Here is a 20,904-nt window from a genome sequence, read left to right on the forward strand (position 1 = left end):
CGCAATAAACGTTCAAGATTGCATCCTTTGGATTTAAGGGAATGGAGATAAGGCCATATCAAGGGGAACGATCAGGGTGAAAGGGAGTAATAGTTTTAGTGAGGACAAGGGCATCAAAGATTGAGGTGAAGGTGTGACTGATTAGATTGGTAGCTGCAGGAATATGGTGAATGGAGGACCGAAGGCCAGACAATTGTGAATTTGACATATAAACAGAAAATGCTAGAAATGCTCAGCAATCCAGGCAGTATCTGTGGAGAAAGAAACAGTTAACATTTCAGGTCCCTGACCTTTAATTAGAAATGGAAACTGGTACAGATGCAACAAGTTTTAAGCAAGCACAGAGATAATGTATGAGGTGGAGTGACATGGAGGAAAGAGAAAAAGGGCAAATCTCTGAGAGTGAAATCTTTGAAACTTTCCATATTAGGATGCAATATTGGGGATGGTGCAAGGTAGAAAGGGGTGATATAGGACAAGTAAAGAAATAAGTGATAGGTCCAGTGAAGCTGTGAACAGCAACACCGGAATCATCAACAGCATCTTCTGCCTGAAAATTAGAAGCTGTTAGAAAGCGCCACTGTAAGCATTTTTTTTGGGGGCAGTTGCAGAAGGAAATGGGGTTGGTAAACAAAAGGGGATGTAACTGATGAAGGAATCAGAGCTGGACTTTTCTGTGATTGACATGATGAAAGTAGTGATCCACATGAGGTGGCAAAGTCGAGGGACTGACTGAATGCATGCAGTGGAGTCTATCTGGAAGGAGATAGTGAAGGAAGATAGGAAGGCAATGAACTCTGAGGAGAGAGTTGGGTTGAGACGGAGCTTGAAGTAACCAAGGATGAGATGTTGCCGATGGAAGTAAAAACAATGAGAATATCTCAGTGAGAAACTTGGCATTAGAAAGTGAAGATTTGAGGAATGGAGAGAGGGTTGGAACAGAGTGAGATGTTCAAAGGAGGGGAAGATGCCAGAGGAGTAGGGGAACACAGACCAAGATGTGATTGTGGGTAATGTCCACACAACCATCATCACTGCAACATTCTGGGTGGGGCAAACGTTGGAACACAAAGGCATCTCGAAACTAAATAGCAAACAGTTGAGTGAAAGTGAGGAATAAATGTTAGATATAGATACAACATAAAGATAGTCCACATAATATTTCTTTAAAACAATTCAGTCACATTTTAAGTACGGAAGCATTTTAATTTCAGACAGTTTGCACCTCTATATCAAATGATAAAGCTTAAACTTGATTCTTACTTTGTGACTAACTGATCTATCAAGTTCTACGCCAGAGGTTAATTTGATTCTTCATTCCAGATAAGGGTATATTATGTCAGTGGCAAAAAGGAATCTAGTATGGGGAAAGGGATATGATCAAGTTGATTGTACCAGAGACCAAAGAAGAATACAGACAATGCATGCATTTTAACAGGAGATATTTTGTGTTCAGTTAAATGAACAAACTCATTATCATTTGCCATCTTTACTTTTGCTTGTGCATTTGTAAAACAATTCCCCAAACAATCGGTGAACTAGAAAACAAATGCTGTAATGTTAAGCATGGTACCAATGTTTTCACTTTGTGCAGAACAAGACAGAATGCTCCATTGTATGGTGGGGTTTACTTCTACACAAATATATATTGGGAAACTAACAGCTGTAAAAATGACAACATCAAAATCTATTGTTTTGAGGGAGTTACTAGTAACACAACACTTATTACTAAGTTTAGATAAGGAAACGCTGGCATGCACTATCACAATTCATCAGGTTTATTTCACACTTCAATTGGACTAAATTAATCAGATACAAAAGCAATTGGATACACACTCAAACTGGAACAAAAGCAAACTGAATCACTACACAGGCAATGAAAGACCACAAAGAGCATTAGAGGTGAAAAAAGCTAATTCACAACATAAGATCAGAAAAGTATCAGCACGGTCTGCATTGAGATAATAGTATTACTCAGTACCAGTTCAAAGCAATGCTGAAGAATGAAATGCTCCATCTTTAAACCTAACCCTCCATAAATATACAAACTCATTAGTTGGATACACATTATAATATTCTGAAGTAGCCACATTCTGAACCTCAGACTCCTCTCAGAAATTCCTAATAAGGAAGTAATTCTGCATCCTAATATGGAAAGCTTCAAAGATAGTTATTTTTTAGTTCTGGGGTTTCAAACATTTGGGAAAAGAAAAGTACTCAATGGAATATAATACCAGTACAAAGAGAATTAATGGCATGATAAATTTTATAAGTACTAAGAAAAGGTAATATATACAGATTTCCAGTGACCTTAACAAAGCCCTGCTAATCACGACTCTCAGGTCTTATAGGGTCGTGTCAACCACCCCTCAGGGCTCCACATTCTCAGAGGGCATAGCACTGAAGGTGAGAGTCTGGGCTTGATGATGTACCAGCACTGAGAGGGTGCAACCATCAGGGAAGATTCTAAAGAAAAGACGAGGGGGACACCTGATAGAGGTCTTTAAAATTATGAAGGGGATCGATGGAGTGGATATGGAGAAATTGTTTCCACTTACATAGAGGTGTGTTTCTACATGGAAAAGATGGAGCAGATAGCATTGATACATTTAGGGGATATTTGATCCATACATGAGGGAGAAGGGAATGAAGGGGCAGAGTTGTCAGAGTGATAGGAGATTCGGGTGGAGGAGAATAAACACAGGCATGGGCCAGTTAGCCTGTTTCTGTGCTGTATATTCCATGCAAAGTACTTATTTTTTAAGAAACTGGGAAGTGAGGGAGCAGGGAGGAGGAGCGGAGGAAGTATGGCAAGTGCAGAGATAATGAGTGTAAATGGTGGCAGGTGTTTGTTTTTTTTAGGCTCTCGTAGTGCTCGTGTTTCTTTTAATTTTACTCCTGCTTTACATTTTAACCCTAACCCCTACCTGCTACCCATATACTCCAAAACTCCAAGAGTTTCTTACAAATATTTTTTTGCCTCATCAGTCTTCACCGTATCTATTATGTTATTATAACCTGCATTTTCTCACTTAAATCTCAATCCATTTATCTCTTCCATGTTCATAAATAACCATTACCAAATTCTCTGGGGCCCCTAGTTTTACTTTTCCTTTGCTTCTTCACAAGACTTTCACTAGACCCTGCCACTCAGCATTCTCTTCACTGCTCAATTTTTCTGTAGCCCCAAAGTTTCCTCCTATAACATTTTGTACTTCCCAACTAATCAACCCAAAATTGCCTACAAACCTCCATTCACCATCACATAACCCAAATTGACTAGGACCAAAGGAAGAAATGCATGAAGTGAGTGGAAGTCCGAGGGGTCCAAATTTGCAGATGACATTAAAAATAGGAGGCATGTATAAATCCTAACACATAACTCAACGAAACAGAGGCACCAAATCAACCTCTGTAGCAAATTTTCCATGTAACTTTCAAAATTATGTACCTATTTTTAATCATACAACAGCTGGTATATTTGTAAGAACATAAGTCGTCGAGTTGGGGTAGAGCATCAAGCTTACTCCATTGTTCATGATGATCATAGCTGATCTTGTGCCTCAACTCCACTCATTCCCCATATCCCTTGATTCCCCGAGAGACCAAAAAATTTCTATCTCAGCCATATGGCCATGATAAACCATTCACAAGCCTCTCAGGTAGACAATTCCAAAGATTCACAACCCTCTGGGTGAAGAAATTTCACCTCATCATAGTCCTAAATGATCTACCCCTTAGCCTGAGACTGCACCTCCACGTTCTAGCTTCCCCAGTGAGGGGAAACAACCTCAGTGTCTATCCTGTCAAGCCCCTTCTGAATCTTGTATGTTCTAATGAGATCACCTCTCATCCTTCTAAACTCCAGAGAGTACAGGCCCAATTTACTCTGTCACTCAACATAGGACAAGCCTCTCATCCAAGGAGCCAATTTAGTGAACTTTCACTATACCACCTCCAATGCAAGTACATCCTTCCTTAGATATGAAGACCAAGATGACACATTGATCTAGATGTGGTCTCATCAAAGCCCTGAACAATTAGAGCAAGACTTCCTTATTCTTGTAACCCAATCCCTTTGCAATAAAGGGCAACATGCTATTTGACTTCCTAATTGCTTGCTGTACCTGCACACTAACTTTGTGTTCCTTGTACAAGAACACCAAAGTCTCTCTGAACATCAACATTTAGAAGTTGCACGTCGTTTTAAAAATATCCTGCTTTTCTATTCTTACTACCGAAATGAATAACCTCATACTTCCCCTTGTTGCCCACTTATTTAACCTATCTACATCTTTTTGCAGCCTCTTGGTGTCCGCCTTAGGTCTTTTAAGCTGCAATAATTGTGTACACTCCATCCTTGTAATATTGCTACTATATTCCTCAAAGCTTTATTATCATAACCAAGAAATGTCACAATACACACGCGATGTATTATTAGATTGGGTGCTCAACTTTGGAACAAGAGATATTGAAATATTTGGTCTGCAAATTAAAACGTGTTTGACAGCATTCACCCAAGAGAAGGGCAGCGCTGTAAAAAATATTTCTGCTGTACATTATTTATAAATTGACGTGAAATAAAATAGGGTTTCAAGAGACGTAATATCTGATTTCCATTTCATTAGTACAGCAGTTCCCCCGGGGAGTACTGTTGGTGATACAAGTTCTCAAATACTGTGAGAGTTTAGTTTTAAACAGTGTTGGACGCATGGTTTTTGCTGCAGCACTAACACTGTCAACTCGTTTCGCGCTGCGCGTCCTCTTACTCCGAACAGCTTTGAAATGTGTACCACCAACAGTTTATAGATATCATGGCAGGGCGGTAAGACCTCACAACCAAACCCATTTCATTATTACTGACATCCCCCGCCCCATAAATCCAGTGTCCAACAATATCCAGAATGGAGGGATGCAACATTATAAATCCACACAATCGAGGATTCCTTCCTTGATGAAATAAATGACAGCGGCAGTGCGTCGGAGCCCTGTCAGAACAAAAACAACCACCGCCAAAAGCTGGGAGCGGGGCCACGAACGGACACACGGTTACCAATTCCTTCAACATTACCAACCCCGGCTCGATGAATAGGCAACTACCTCCGCTAGCCGGTTAGACAGACAGACAGGCAGAGGGAACGAGGGTGGGACAAGCCCGGCCGGCGCCTTACCTTCCCTATGAGTTGTGCTGCTCGCTGCTGTCACCGAGCCGCAGCGGCTCTGTCTTCATTCTTCCTGCCCTAACACCGAGATGCTGCGCTGCCTCGGCTCGCGCGTACCCGCGCACCCGGCGCCCCCCTGCTCGCGCCCTCTGCCGCCCCCTGGCTCTCTGCGCCTCGCGCCCTGTCACTCAGTGGGCGCGCGCGCGCAGGCTGTTCAGCAGCACCATCTGCTCTGGATCTTTAATGTGTAGTGGGAGGGAGGGAGGAAATGTTCTTGGTTTATATTTACTATGCGTTTTGTTTAAGAGCCTCAGAGGCATTCGTTGTCCAATGTCGTTCCTTTTTTGTCTTTCTGCATTCAGCGAAAAAACGTGTGAATTCAGGCAGCCAGAGAAAAGCACCTTGCAGTGATATTTATCTTGGATGCCGTGTATATAAAAAAATCACTCCACCCAGTTCATTGCATTGTCTTTAGCTATTGGAAGTACTTTGACCACGTTGCTGGGAGGTTTGATTCGGCAATATTTCAAAGACTGCAAAAAGTAATGACTTTTAATTCCTCTTGCCATTGCAATGATGATAAAGCAGTAAAAGGCAAATACTTGCAAAGAATATAGTTTTTTTTACCAGCAACAAATGAATGCAATCATCTATAAAAGTTCCAAAATATACAGGAAGTAAAACGTGGAGAACTTTATGTAATACATGATTCATCGCAGGGGGAATTAGCTCAAATGGTAGAGCGCTCGCTTAGCATGCGAGAGGTAGCGGGATCGATGCCCGCATTCTCCAACGTTTTCTTGCATTTGTGCTGCCATAAATATTTCAACTATTTATACTTTCGAAAGCTATAAATAATATTAAAAATAATTGCTGCATTTCAAACCCATATATACATATGTGTCTTTGTTTCCAACAAACCAACAAAAATAAAATCCTTAGATATTTATAATATCTCATAGGCAGAGATATTTATAATATCTCATGCAGGGGGTCATTGCTTAAGCAATTGACAGAAGGATTACAGAGCATTAAAATAAACATCATCCAACCTTGCCAAACTCCCTTGTGCCTTAACTGGCCTTTAATTTCTATGCCTTCCAGGCTCACTTGCTCTCTCTTTTAATTTTGGCTGTGCATCTCCCCCTGCTGAACCTCCTTTCAGGATCCCATCCCCCACCAAGTTAGTTTGAACCCTCCCCAACAGCACTAGCAAACCTTCCCGCAAGGATGTTGATCCCATTCCGGTTCAGGTGCAACCCGTCTGCCTTATACGGGTCCCACCGCCCCGAGAAATGGCCCCAATGTCCCAGAATCTAAAGCCTTCCCTCCTGCACCATCTCTCCAGCCACGCATTCATCTGAACTAACCTCCTATTTCTATACTCATTAGCGTGTGGCACCAGAAGTAATCCAGAGATTACTGCCTTTGAGGTCCTGTTTTTTAATCTGCTTCCTAGCTTCCTAAATTCTGCTTGCAGGACCTCATCCCTCTTTCTACCTAAGTTGTTGGTACCAATATGTACCATGATCTCTGCCTGTTTGCCCTGCAGCGATTCAGTGACATCCTTGACGCTGGCACCAGGGAGGCAACATACCATCCTGGAGTCACGTCTACGGCCACAGAAGCGCCTGTCTGTTCTGCTATTGAGTCTACTACCACGATTGTTCTTCCCCTCTTTTTCCTCCCCCACTGTGCAGCTGAGCCACTCACAGTGCCATGAGCGTGGCTGCACCTCCCAGAGGAACCATCACTCCCAGCATTTTCCAAGTCAGAAAAATGGCTCTGGAGCGAGATGCACCCTGGGGATTTCCTGACTATCTGTTGAACACCCATTCTTCTGACTGATGGTCACCCATTCCCTCTCTGTCTGCACTTCCGTAAGCTGTGGGGTGACTGCATCTAAAAACGTGTTATCCATGCAACTCTCAGCCTCGCAGATGCACCTCAGTGCCTCCAGCTGCTGCTCAAGCTCCGAAACTTCCTGCACACATGGTTGATCAGAGCTCAAGGAGCGTCTAGGACTTCCCACATGTTGCAGGCGGTACATAACACAGGACTGAGCTGCTCTGCCACGCCTCTAGTTAAAAAAACCCTTACTTTAAGTTAAATACAGTAAAAAATATTAAATTATTTATGTGCTTTAAATAAATACTAGAACTCTTACCTTTCCTTAGCTTAATCTATTTTAAACTGAAGAAAAGCTGGAGAAAAAAATTGGAGAAAATCATTTACTCACTACTCACCGATCAGCTCTCACCAAAAACTATTTTATACTCTAATGTTCACAGTAAGTACACAGTCATGTAAACCAATAGGCAACTTGTGGTCAGACACACCACACTCTGAAACCAAAGGAAGAATTTTCGGGTCGGCGAGCGGGGCAGGGCCCACTCGTTGATGCATAAAATGATGCGCAGTGACATTAGGCAGGCATTCTGACATCACCGCGCGTTATTTAGAACTGTCAAAGGCCTATTAAGGCCATTTAAATAGTCTTTAGGGCAATTAAGGTTGGCGGGCAGGCAAAGAGCCCAGGGGCATTCACATTTTTTGTGGAACCTTGTCCATGGGCGGGCTGAGGTTTCATGAAGGTTTCATTAATTAAATAAAACTTTTTATCAAAATTCATGAACCTGTCCCAGCTCACATGACACTGTCACATGAGGGGACATGACGTAAAATATTTCCTTTTCTTTATTTAAAATTTTAAACTTTAAACTAATCTTCCTGAGGCACTCCCCAACTCAAGGAATTCCCCCATCCCCCGCCCGCACACAGAGCACTCAGCATTTCCAGGCACGCGTCAAGCTGGGCTGCTTCACATGCCCATAGCAAAGAGTTACAGACCTTCAGCTGTCTCTTTGGACCTTCTGGGCTCTCACAAGCCTTTATCTTTTTAAGTTTGAAGCTTGGAACCTTTCTCTGCCCCTCACTCTTAACTTCACTTAACAGGACCTTTTCCAAGTTCCTGTCCTTCTGTCCTAGAAGGTCTGCTTGGAACTTTCTCCTGTTTCAGTCCCACTCCTTTCGCCTTGGGACCTTTTGGCTCTTTTGGGTAAGCCACTATCTCTGTAGTTCCCTCTCCCAGTGCCCAGTCTCTCCTGGCAGCTGTCTTCAAACCAACTTTGGCTTGGGAATGACTATCTGTATCTTCTAGGCTGCTTCTGCCTGGCAGCTGTCTTCAAAACTGAATTAGTTTTTCTGTGTGTGTGTGTGTGTGTGTGTGTGTGTGTGTGTGTGTGGCCTGCGTCTCTGGACCTCTGTTGTTAGGCGACAGCACAGTTTTCTCGATTCTTGTGTTTGCTTAAATTCTCTTTCGGAGTCATAAAACTCATTAGAAATGCAGGCACCTTTTTAAGTGAAACTACAACGCAATTTGACCTTTTCTTAACACAAAAATATAGAAATACCAATCAAACTTAAACTTTAAAGCTAAAACTCATTCCTAACACCCAGAAATACAAATATAACTTACTTAAACTGTCTCTATTTCCTAACACCACAGACACAGCCCTTCTCCCCCCACAGACACAGTATTCAGCCCTTCTCCCGCCCCCAGACACAGTATTCAGCCCTTCTCCCCCCACAGGCACAGTAATCAGCCCTTCTCCCCCCCCAGACACAGTATTCAGCCCTTCTCCCCCCACAGGCACAGTAATCAGCCCTTCTCCCCCCACAGACACAGTAATCAGCCCTTCTCCCTCCACGGACACAGTAATCAGCCCTTCTCCCCCCACAGACACAGTAATCAGCCCTTCTCCCTCCACGGACACAGTAATCAGCCCTTCTCCCTCCACAGACACAGTAATCAGCCCTTCTCCCCCCACAGACAGAGTAATCAGCCCTTCTCCCCCCAGAGACACAGTAATCAGCCCTTCTTTCACCACAGACACATTATTCAGCCCTTCTTCCCCCACAGACACAGTAATCAGCCCTTCTCCCTCCACAGATGCTGTAAACAGCTGTTCTCCCCCAACACCCAGTAATTATCCCTTCTCCTCTCCCCTCTTTCCACACCCCCCCAGCCAACCCCACCATCCCCCTCACCCCCCACACTAATCAGCCCCTCATCCATCACCTCCCAATCACCTCTTTTGGTCTAGTTGCCAGTGCCTGCAAAGCTGAGTCCCCAGCCCGGGGTAAGGAACATGTACAATGGGTTTGAAGCTGCCATTCAGCTTCCCAGCTCAGCTGCAAGACCTCTCTGTTTCTCAATCAGTCACTGAGTTACACTTGCCTACTCTGCCTGTACCAAGTCGGTGCACAAATCACTCGGAGCTCACTGCTCAAGGTATTTTCTGAGGTTAAAGAGTACTTTGGGCTCACTGCCCACCACATGTTGTTTGGCGGCAGACAGCATGCCAAGGGCTGTCCCGCCAGAGTCACCATTGATGTCCTGGAGGAGGAGGAGCCCGCGACCCAAAACACTATCTCTGTGACCCCAATGGGAGCTGCGACCCGAGTTTGGGAACCCATGCACGAAGAAGTCAAGAAATGTTCAATACAAATTCATCTTTGTAGAAATGTTGCAAATAAGCATTATATCTCTGGTATACTTTCTGGGGATTTTATTTTGGTCTGAACCTTAATAGAGAACAGTTTAAAATAGATTTACAGAAATATACATGACATATCTCATGAAATCTAAAAAAAAATTATTTATTTTGGCTGCAGATATATTGCTTCTTTCTTGGAAAGGATTAAAGTAGCAGGGATTTTAATTTAGGTACTTGCAGGAAGTGACAGGATAGCAGTGTATTTTGGTACTCCAATATGCTGTAAGGGAGAATACCTATGAGGGATGAACTTTCTTGAAGCAAGCTTGAGTTTCAGTGCCATGTGCCACTACTGGTGGAGGAAGTGTTTACTTTCTTGTTTTCAAAATCCCTTTTTAGTGCAGCACTGTTTCCATGAAGAAATGTTTGGCAAACACTTGTTCATTTGTTTATAGATGCATGAAGCAGTAATATTAATCATATCAGCACACGTTACTGTATCAGTTGCAAGTGACAAAAAGAATGCATAGCTTGCCTCTCCTCCCAAACAGAAGCACTGCGATACGTTTTCCCACAAACAATTCTTCTTTATAAATGCAATGCTTTAAAAACATATGACTCTTAAAAAATATATAATCCTGACAAAATGCGAGACGTATGCATCCTAATTCAGTGTGCCCATGTCAGCAGCACAAGGGGTTTGGTATAGTCACTATTCTAAATTAGGCTCCTTGTCTTAATTTGAATAGGCCCTCAGAATATATTTTTCATGCAGAGGGAATCAGGGTTGGAAGATGCACGTTTGAAAAATGTGCTAGTCAACTGCTCTGAAAGAGCTACTACTAACTCTTAATGGACTGAAAATACTACAACTTGTGAAGGCACAGCAACAGGCTCTTTTAAGATGTGTTTAATCATGGTCAAGGAGGAGCCCCTTTCAGTAATATGCCTTAGAGGTATTTTTGCTGAGGTTTGTGGAGAAGGTGCACAGTTATCTTTCGAGCAGAAGGCCACTTACTTCTCAAAGCAGAGTACCAAGTCATCTGTGGGACAAATGAGCACAATCTCCCAGGTCTGCTGTGTCTGGGAACAAATGAGGAAGAAGTTCAGTGGCATCAAAATAAAGTCAAGTAACTGTGGCATACATGAATGCAAGGAATAACCCCATTACCAGCAATCCTGGGGAGATCTCCTGCCAAGCTAGAACGGAGCATTATTCCCATTAGGTTTACCACTTTGAGAAGTTGCTTTATACATTCCTAATGAGGACCAATGCATAATCACAGCAGTAGGAGGTGTCTATCATTAGAAGTACTTGTCAATAAGTACGTTTTGCTAGATTCTGAATTCTGTATTCCAACTGCTATGCGTCTTTCTCCTGTTCCTGTGGGACTGTATGTCATTCTGATGGATATGCACACAGAGATGACCATGCTCACCTCAGCTACATTGTACAGCAGTGCCACGCCTGAGCAATATAAATAATACTGGAGCAGATTATTTGTCAAATAAATTAAAAATAGAAAAAACCTCCACACTCTAATTAGCAATACTACGAGTAAGGGTTCAAAAAATTAAACAAATTTGCAGTTTAAGCCACATTGTTCCAGGATAGCTTCTGAAAAGAAAGCAAATCTGAAAATAATAGAAAATACTGGGATATATTTCTATTTGTACATTTGAACATGTACATTTAAGAATACCATGTAAGTATGGCTGATTAAGAGGGTCACTTCTTTTTGCATCTAGGTGTTAGCACATATAGAAGATCACCATTAGGCACCGTGCGAAATGGGTTACACTTTGAACTCAAGAGTGGGCATCCATGAGGTGCTGTGGGCCATCAGCAGCAGCAGAATTGTACTCAGCCACAATTTGTAACATCATAGCCCACTGTATTCCCCACTCTACCATCACCACCAAACCAAACCCTGGTTCAATGAAGAGTGCAGGAGGGCATGCCAGGAACAAGCCCCAGGCATACCTAAAAATGCGTTGTCAATCTGGTGAAGCTACAACACAGGACTACTTGCACGCCAAGCAGCATAGGCAGCAAGTGATAGACGGAGCTAATCAATTCCACAACCAACAGATCAGATCTAAGCTCTGCAGTCCTGCCACATACCGTTGTGAATTGTTGTGGACAATTAAGTAACTCACTAGAAGGGATGAACCACAAATATCCCCAACCTCAATGATGGAGAGGCCCAGCACAGCAGTGCAAAAGATAAGGCTGAAGCATTTGCAACAATCTTCAGCCAGACGTGCCAAGTATGATCCATCTTGGCTTCCTCCGGAGGTCCCCAGCACCACAGATGCCACGTGATGCCACTCCACATGATATCAAGAAATGGCTGATGGCACTGGATACTGCAAAGGCTATGGACCCTGACAATATTCCGACAATATTACTCAAGACGTGTGCTCCAGAACTTGCTGCATCTCTAGCCCAAACTGTTCCAGTACAGTTACAACACTGACATCTACCCAGCAATGTGGAAAATTGCCCAGATATGTCCTGTACACAAAAAGCAGGACAAAGGCAACCTGACCAATTACCGCCCCACCAGTCAATTCTCGATCATCAGTAAAGTGCTGGAAAGGCTCATCAACAGTGCTATGAAATGGCGCTTGCTTAGCAATAACCTGCTCACTGACACTCAGTTTGGGTTCCCCCAGGATCACTCAGCTCCTGACCTCATTACAAGCTTAGTTCAAACATAGACAAAACAGCTTAACTTCAGAGGTGAGGTGAGAGTGATTGCCCAAGGTCACGTTTGACTCAGTGAGGCAACAAGGAGCCCTAGCAAAACTGGAGTCAATGGGGATCAGTGGGAAAGCTCTCCACTGTTTGGAGGCAAATCAATCCCAAAGAAGGGTGGTTGTGGTTGTTGAAGGTCAATCATCTCAGCTCCAGGACACCATTGCAGGAGTTCCTGAGGGTAGTGTCCTAGGCCCAACCATCTTCAGCTGCTTCATCAACGACCTTCCTTCCATTATAAGGTAAGAAGTGGGGATGTTCACTGATGATTGCACAATGTTCAGCACTATTCACGGCTCCTCAGACCCTGAAGCAGTTCATGTCAAAATGCAGCAAGACCTGGCCAATATCCAGGCTTGGGCTGACAAGTAACAAGTAATATCTGGCACACAAATGCCAGACAACGTCCATCTCCAACAAGAGAGAATTTAACCATCGTCCCTTGAGATTCAATGGCATTACCATCACTGAATCCCCCACTATCAATGTCCTGGGGTTTACCATTGACCAGAAACTGAACTGGACTAGTCCTTTCCATACTGTGGTTACAAGAGCATGTCAGAAGCTAGGAATAGTGTGATGAGTAACTCACCTCCTGACTCCCCAAAGTCTGCCTACCATCTACAAGTCACAAGTCAGGAGTGTGATGGAATAATCTGCACTTGCTTGGATGAGTGTAGCTCCAATAACACTGAAGAAGCTTGACAGGCATCATATCCAGAACAAAGCAGCCCACTTGATTGACACCCCTTCCACAAATATTTTCTCCCTCCACTACCAATGAACAATGGCAGCTGTGTGTACCATCTAGAAGATTTACTGCAGAAACTCACCAAAGCTCCTTTGACAGTGCCTTTCAAACTCATGACTGCTACCATCTTGAAGGACAAGTGCAGTAGATACATGGGAACACCACCACATGGAAATCCCCCTCCAAAGCACCCACCATCTTGACTTGGAAATATATCACTGCTCCTTCACTGTCGCTAGATCAAAATCCTGGAACTCACTCCCTAACAACACTGTAACTCTTATAGAGTCAAAACAATTAAACCAAATAGGTGTACCTACACCATATGGACTGCAGCGGTTCAAGAAGGCAGCTCACTGCCACCTTCTCAAGGGCAGTTGGGAGTGGGCAATAAATGCTGGCTGAGCCAGCAAAGCCCACATCCCGTAAATGAATAAGAAAAAAGAATTTTTGTACAAGAGATAAACAAATTGACAAGTTAATAAGTGACAGGTTTCCTTATATATTAAAACATTGACTCATGAGTAGAATAAACTGAAAACTGGATTATTTTGTTTCAGTAATGTTTCAGTAATGTTTCTGGTCAGGTGAAATAAACTGTTTTGCAGTGCAAGACAGAACTGTCAATCATGGAAATGTTAGTTATGAGGAAGAAGTGTGACTCAAGTTGCAAAATGAAAGTGAAAAACATTACAATTCAAAGAAAGAAAAAAAAATAAGCTAAAATTAATACAGAAAATCCTGGAAATGCACAGCAGGTCTGCAAGTATCTGTAAGGGGGGAAAAAATAATTTTTCCAGGAATGGAACTTTCTCAGAAATTCAAATAGATGGAAAGAAATTCTCTACTGCAAGATATTTACAGAAGAATCAGAGCTGTTGGCAGATTTGGAGGGGTGAGGTTGAGAAAAATCCTTTAAAAATGAGGGCATAAAAGGGAAGATATTGCACTTTGAAAAAGTATATTTTCCTAGGTTCATATTTCATGGTGTTTGGCTGTCCTTTCTTTAACCCCTCCCCCAAACACAGCATCCTTTACAGCCATGCAACTTGCACACCACTGGACTGTCTCTATGGATGGCTTAATTATAAGTGGTCCCTAAAATAATTTAGTCACCAGCTTCAGAGGCCAATATCATATTTTATACAGACCCAGCATAGTCATTTTACTTTGATAATGTATTGAAGCTGCATCTTCATGTTTAAACCTTTTATTTTAGTTATTATTCTAACGGCTTGTGGGAGGCCAACATTTATAACAGAATTTGTTAGCGAGCAAAGAGGAAGCATTTTAACCTTGTAACAAATTAATGTGGCAGTAAATTGGATAGCTTGACATTTTAATTTTCATTATTCGGTTTACATTAGTCATGCTATGTCTTTTGGGATGACCAACTGGTATGGATAGTTGTGGGGGAAGGGCCACAAAATCTGCAACTTGCAGAGGGGTTTGTGCAAAAGAAAATGGTAGATTTACTGTCTTGTTGAATCAGTTTGGGAAAGGGCATACTCTAAATACGTTCTGTACAACTGTAAGAAAAAAACATGACAGCAACAGTTCTATTTTTTATTTTTATTATCAACCTTTTTACCTACTTTTTAAAATTTATCAACACAGCCAATAATTGACTACTGGTTACCTGACCCTATTTTCTGATGAACTCATTCAGGAACCAATGCAGAAGGCTTATTAAAATATCCACCATCATTAATGTTGATTCCCAGACCTAGATGACACTGGATTATCAGACTTGCTTTTCTTTAATTGTTTCAAATGCATAACCTCTGGGAACAATTGAACTACTATCTTAAAGCCAGATTAATTAGTAAGTTGCATTTGCAAGAACTCCACCATTTATTTTTCTCATGACTGTTTTTATTCATTTATTCATTTTATTCATATACACACTGAAATAAAACAAGAACAAAACCATTTGGCCAATTTTTTCACAGGTTGTCAGGTATCCTGGAAAATGCATATGCACCATAATTTTTTCCAAAAGGAATTCCTTCCTTCTTTTCTGATTAAATAATATTAATTTATTATCAAAAACAAAGTTGGTAGAAATTTTGGATTTTTAAGCTGACTCTCCACTTCCTGTCTTATGTACAGCAGAGAATACAGTGACTAAATTATTTTTCATTGATGTTTTAACAGGAAGAGTGCTAATTTTATTTAAAGGCTAGGGAACATTGTAATAATGAAAATATTTGTCCACAGGCATATCATGTTTTAAACTAATAAAAATAATTTTCAATAAAAGTTAGCTTTTTCAATGCTTAATAAGCATATGTTAACTCCTTTTTGTGGTTTTAAAGGAGAATGCTTCCTTTATAAGAGAAGGGGAAAAAACACACTGGGCTAGATTTTGAAATTGTGCAATAGCTTAGAACAACGAAATAAAAATCAGGAGAGAGGTAAAACGGGCTGTTGACTCACTATCATCCATTCCATACAATCGCATAAAGACAAAATTATCCCACTGCATGCCCAATGTAGTTTTGACAACAACACTATACAGATAGCATAGAATCATAGAATAGTTACAGCATTGAAAGACCATTCAGCCTATTTTGTCTGTGCCAGCTCTCTGAAGCAATTCACTTAGTGCCACTCCCCTGACATTTCCCAATAGCCCTTCAGATAATGATCCAATTCACGTTTGAAAGCCATGATTAAATCTGCCTCCATTACACTTTCAGGCAGTGCATTCCAGATCCCAACCAGTCGCTGTGCAAACAAGTCTTTCCTCATAGGGCCTCGCTTCTTTTGCCAGTCATCTTAAATTAGTGTCCTCTAGTTCTTGATCCTTCCACAAATGGGAACAGTTTCTCCCTCTAGAATCTGTACAGGACTCTCATGATCTTGAACACCTCTTTCAAATCTTCTTCTCAGCCTTCTCTTCTCCAAGGAGAACAGCCTCACCTTTTCCAAACTGTCAACATAACTGAAGTTCCTCATCTCTGGAACCATTCTTATGAATCTTTCCTGCACCTTCTCTAATGCTTTCACATCTTTCCTAAAGTATGGTGCCTAGAAAAAGACACAATACTCCAGCTGAGGCTGAACCAATGTTTTATATAGGTTTATGATAACTTCCTTGCTTTTGTACTCTATGTCCCTATTTATAAAGTCCAGGATCTAATATGCTTAGTTAACCATGCTTTCAATCTGCTCTGCAGCCTTCAGTGATTTGTGCACATATACCCCCAGGTCCTTCTGCCCCTGCACCCACCCTTCTGCAAAATGCCCTGGAAAATTCAATCACGGAGGCAGCCAAACAGAGAAAAGTCACCCCCTACATGGAACTGACAGAATGTGAGGAGCTACTCCTCCAATCGCAGGCTTGCTCTCTCCCATATTTGCTGCTGATAGGCTTGCTAGTGAAACAGCCTGTGATTAGAGGAGCAATGAGCAGTGGAAAGGTGAGTGGCAGTGTGAGCAAGGCTGCTGAGGTGTGTGAGGTGCGAGGGATGTGAGGGGTGAGGGGTGAGAGGGGGGTGAGAGGGGGGTGAGGGGTGAGAGGGGGTTGAGGGGGTGAGGGGTGAGGGGGGGTGAGGGATGAGGACTGAGGGGGTGAAGGGTGAGATGAGGTGGGGTGGATGTGAGGTGGATGTGAGGTGGGGTGGGGTTGAAATTAGTTTGCTGAAGCCAGTGGGGAAGTGAGTCTGCCAAGGCCAGTGGATTGGAGGCTGCAGAGGCTGGGTGGGGTGGTGGGGGGAGTGAGGCTGCCAAAATTGTGGGGCAGCGAGGCTGCAAAGAGGGGGAGAGGCTACAAAACGGGAGAAGGAAGCTACAAAGAGGGAGAAAGGCTGTGAGGGAGGGGGAACAAGTTTCAACCTGTCAACAAAGGAATAACCAGCTATCTGGAACCAGGAAAACTTGAAGTCACTGAAGTAATGAATTCCTTGCAAATGAATATGGAGTTTCTCGCTTAAGGTTGCATATGTGCAGAAGCTACTATATGGGGAAAAATGTAGTGGATGCTGTTGTAATGAACACGGTGTTAATTGAATAATTTAATACTGAACAGTTTTATTTCATAAAGAGAGATTTGCATTTATGTATTATCACATTTCAAAGCATTTCACATAGTGCAAATTACTTGACCTGCAATGTGTTAGAGACAAGCATGCAACCATTTTGCGTATACTAAGATCACAAATTGTGATAAACAACTTGCATTTTTATAGTGCTTTACAGTCAATGAAATATTTTGGAAGTGTATTCTCTGTTGTAATGAAGGGAATGTAGTGAGGTAAATGATCAATTAATTTAGGGTAGTCTAGACCAGGAAACATAATCTAAAAATTAGAACCAGATCTTTCAGGAGTGAAATTAGGAAACACGAAGCATGGTAGAAGTTTGGAACTCTTTTCCACAAACAGCAATTGATGCTAGATGAATACCAATGCTAGATCAATTGTTAAATTATATCTGAGATGGAAATCTGAAATGCAGTAAAAAGGTAATAACTGCATGGTTAAACTCTTCCAGCTTTGTACATATGTGATGAAAGCACTTTAATTGTGACCTCAGCAGTCTGCAGAAGGCATGTTTAGGTGATGACTTTTTGTGTGTAGAAATGCATGTCAGTTATTTTGAAAAAATTTTTTGCTAACTTGTGCCTGTTGTCTTGTGCCACTTTAAATACTGTTCTCTAGGGAATTAATGCTTTCCTTCTGTGTTCCTTCCTTAAGTTAATGGAGGAGTGATGATTATTGAGGATATTGATGAATTCTTCTACTTCTACTTCTTTGTGTGTCCAGCTACCCCATATGTTACTCCTTGGAGCCCCTGAAAACTAAAAAATAGCCCTCAAAAATAAAAAAGTAGCTTTCAAGAAAAACTCAAAAAGAGCCCTTGAAAAAATTTTTTTTGACCCCTGAGGGGAAGATAGCCCATAGTAAACTTGAGGGATCAAAAACAGGCAGCCAATCTCATATTTGCTAACCCTGGTTGATGAAGACCTTTAAGAGACAATATAGAGGGTGGTGGAGATGGGAAGTAGGACAGCCTCAGCTTAAAGTTCATAACCAAATTTGACTGCTCTTTCTTCCTAAATGGTCAGTGAAGCTTATATTGGTAGCATAAAGCTGTTGGACCCCACCTTTTTTTTCTTCAAAGAGCAGAGATAAGGCAGATTCCCTGTGGAAAACATGACTTTTGCATTCTGGCTGCGGGAGTACAAAAAAAGTGAAACACATTCATTTCCACAAAGCCTCTTCAATATGTGACAATGGCCTGGATTTTTGCCCGCGAGTCAGCTGCAAAGTCAGGAGAAGTCCTGTCCCTGTGAACCCGACTTTTAAAGATGGATGCTCAGATGTCAGATTTTTGGTCTTGGGGTGAGGTTGGGGGGGTGGTGGGGGCAGGTTTTTATTAGAAGTTGGAGCAGGCGACTCCAAAAGTATTGAGGAGGTTGCCAGATGCAGAGGTGGGCTGGGCAGGAGGCCTACCTCAGGGCTCTAGCATTGTGTACAAATTTTTAAAAAAGGAATAAAACATGAAAATCCATCCATACATCACTCCTCCACCTCCCCCATACACTTCTATGTCCTGTATCCATCCCCATGGTCCTTTACAGCCCTTATACCAACTTAGAGCCAATTCATGCCCCCTACCCACCACCCTTTGCCCTTTCACCTACTATGCCAACTCACACAGTATCTACCATGGGCAGAACTCAGGAACTGTGCAGAGATAACATAAAATAAAGTTCTGTAAAATTAAGTTTGAAGTTTGTATTGCAGACTTGCTATATTGAAAAATACTCTCATTCATAAAAACCCATTTACTACATTTACATTCCTTCAACCACATAATACCTTATAACAACAAGCATTGGAATTCATGGTCCCACTTCAAAGAGTCCATAACCACTTGTAGCTGCCAATCAAACTGTGAAATGGCAAGCACCCTACTGTGATTATCCATGGTTGTAAAACTCGTCATGCAGCACTAATCCAATAATGGAAACCCTCAGGCTTATGTCAACAGACACTGTGAAATAGCAACCAGTGATTTATTTTAACACTGAAGACATTTTTTTCAATGATTTATAGGGCAGGCTTTTAAATGCCTTGACAGCTTGACAGCTCCCTTTGACAATTGCTTTTTCCAGGTCCTCTTGACATTTTTTCCAGGTCCTCTTGGCACTTTTGACAGGTCGTCTTTACATTTACTTTTGGTACTTCTGACGGTTGATTTTGACAGGTCTGTTGACAGTTTCAATGAGCTTGACAGTAAAGGGCTGAATTTGCCCCCTGTCGGGGGCGAAGTTGAAGGGCGGGTGCGCACAGGCACGCTTCCGATCGGCGCCCCCAATCGGGGGCACAGCACCATTTTACATGGGTGGGTCAATTAAGGCCCGCCCAGTGTGATGTCCGCAGGGAAGTGCTATGCACTTCCTGTGCGGGCAGGGGATTCCCAAAATCGAGAGTGTGCTCTTTTGCGCATGCACACGAAAGAGCGCACTCATCTCCCTGAGGCTAAGTGCACCTTAGGGAAATTGGCTCTTAATGTAAAAAACCTAAAAATAGAAAAGTAAAATTTCCATAACATGTCCTCTCATGTGACAATGTCACATGAGTTGGAACATGTCCATAATTTTCACACAAACTTTATCAAAATTTTTAAAAACCTACATGAAACCTCATCCCGCTCGTGGATGAGGTTTCATGCTTTTTCTAATTCGCACCACGGCTCCTGGCCTGCCCGCCAAACTTAAGGTTGGATGGGTAGGTCCTTTAATTGCTTAATTGACTCTGTCAATGGCCCCAATTGGCATTGATAGGTCGGCGGGTGCGCAGCTGATTTTGCTATGCCCCCACCTACCTGAAATTTAAATGGGGCATGGTGGCGTTGGGAGTTCCCCCTGGCGTTGCCACGCATCGTTTTACGTGTTAACGAGCAGGTCCCGTCCCTGCTCGCCGATGCATAAAATCCTGCCCAATGAATTTATGCACTTTTTAAGCACATTCATGCTAATTTTAACAATTCCAAACAGCACTTTACCTCTCCCAAAGGGCACCTGACCTCTCCCAAAGGTGTCTTTGGCTCATATCCAAAGTGGCACCTTACCTCTCCAAAGGATTACCCTAGCTATCTAAAGAAATACACAAAGTTCAAGTCTGCCCTGCACACTTCGGGCTTCACATTCCTAGGCTGCCAAAATTTGACTTTAGTGGAGCTGCTGATTTAAATGGCTAGCTGCCTCTGTGAAATGTGCATGTGTGAACTGCTTCCATTCCTGCCCTGGCAAAAATGGGAAGTGCCATGCTGAGGGCCGTAACTTCTGGTTTTCGGGTACTACTGCCATTTTCGTCATGACGGAGAGGCTCTCTGTCATGGTGAAAATCCAGGCCAATGTGTTCTCTTTAGGCTGATTTTCAGAGGAAGCTCAACACTTGAATACCAAGTTCAATAAGACATCTAAATGAAATCATTGGAAAATTAAATGGGTTCGTGGACAGTTAAAACTGCGCCAGTCACTCACCTACCCAACAGCTTACCTGCTGCTGTTTTAACTTGCTCTACCGAGCAGTTGGCAAGGCAGAGTCCCAATTATGTCACTGAGACCTAGCTGCAACTCAGCAGCCTGAATGGTAAGCAGCAGCGATCTTCATGCCAGTGAACAAGCAGATTGGGGCTTGATACTCACCTCATTGTGCCCAGTTCAAAGTTATCCAAAAAAGTTTGCATAAATTTGGGGCCATTATTTTTGTCTCT

General features: G+C 42.4%; 1 protein-coding gene and 1 non-coding gene across 4 annotated transcripts in view; one reads left to right on the top strand and one right to left on the bottom strand.

The window, feature by feature from the left end:
* The window catches only part of LOC121283632 (ecotropic viral integration site 5 protein homolog), a 431,317-nt gene extending 426,036 nt beyond the window's left edge, over positions 1 to 5,281 (bottom strand). For all 3 annotated transcript variants that reach the window (XM_041198414.1, XM_041198415.1, XM_041198413.1), the window contains exon 1: positions 5,172 to 5,281. The gene's annotated coding sequence lies outside the window, so the exon portion shown is untranslated. The remainder of the gene's footprint in view (positions 1 to 5,171) is intronic.
* Positions 5,282 to 5,881: 600 nt separating this feature from the next.
* On the top strand, positions 5,882 to 5,954 carry trnaa-agc. Its single transcript has one exon. It is a non-coding gene; the product is annotated as a tRNA-Ala (tRNA).
* The last annotated feature ends 14,950 nt before the right edge of the window (positions 5,955 to 20,904 follow it).

This window comes from Carcharodon carcharias, chromosome 10 (genome assembly GCF_017639515.1).
Source record: "Carcharodon carcharias isolate sCarCar2 chromosome 10, sCarCar2.pri, whole genome shotgun sequence".
NCBI classification, from domain to species: domain Eukaryota; kingdom Metazoa; phylum Chordata; class Chondrichthyes; order Lamniformes; family Lamnidae; genus Carcharodon; species Carcharodon carcharias.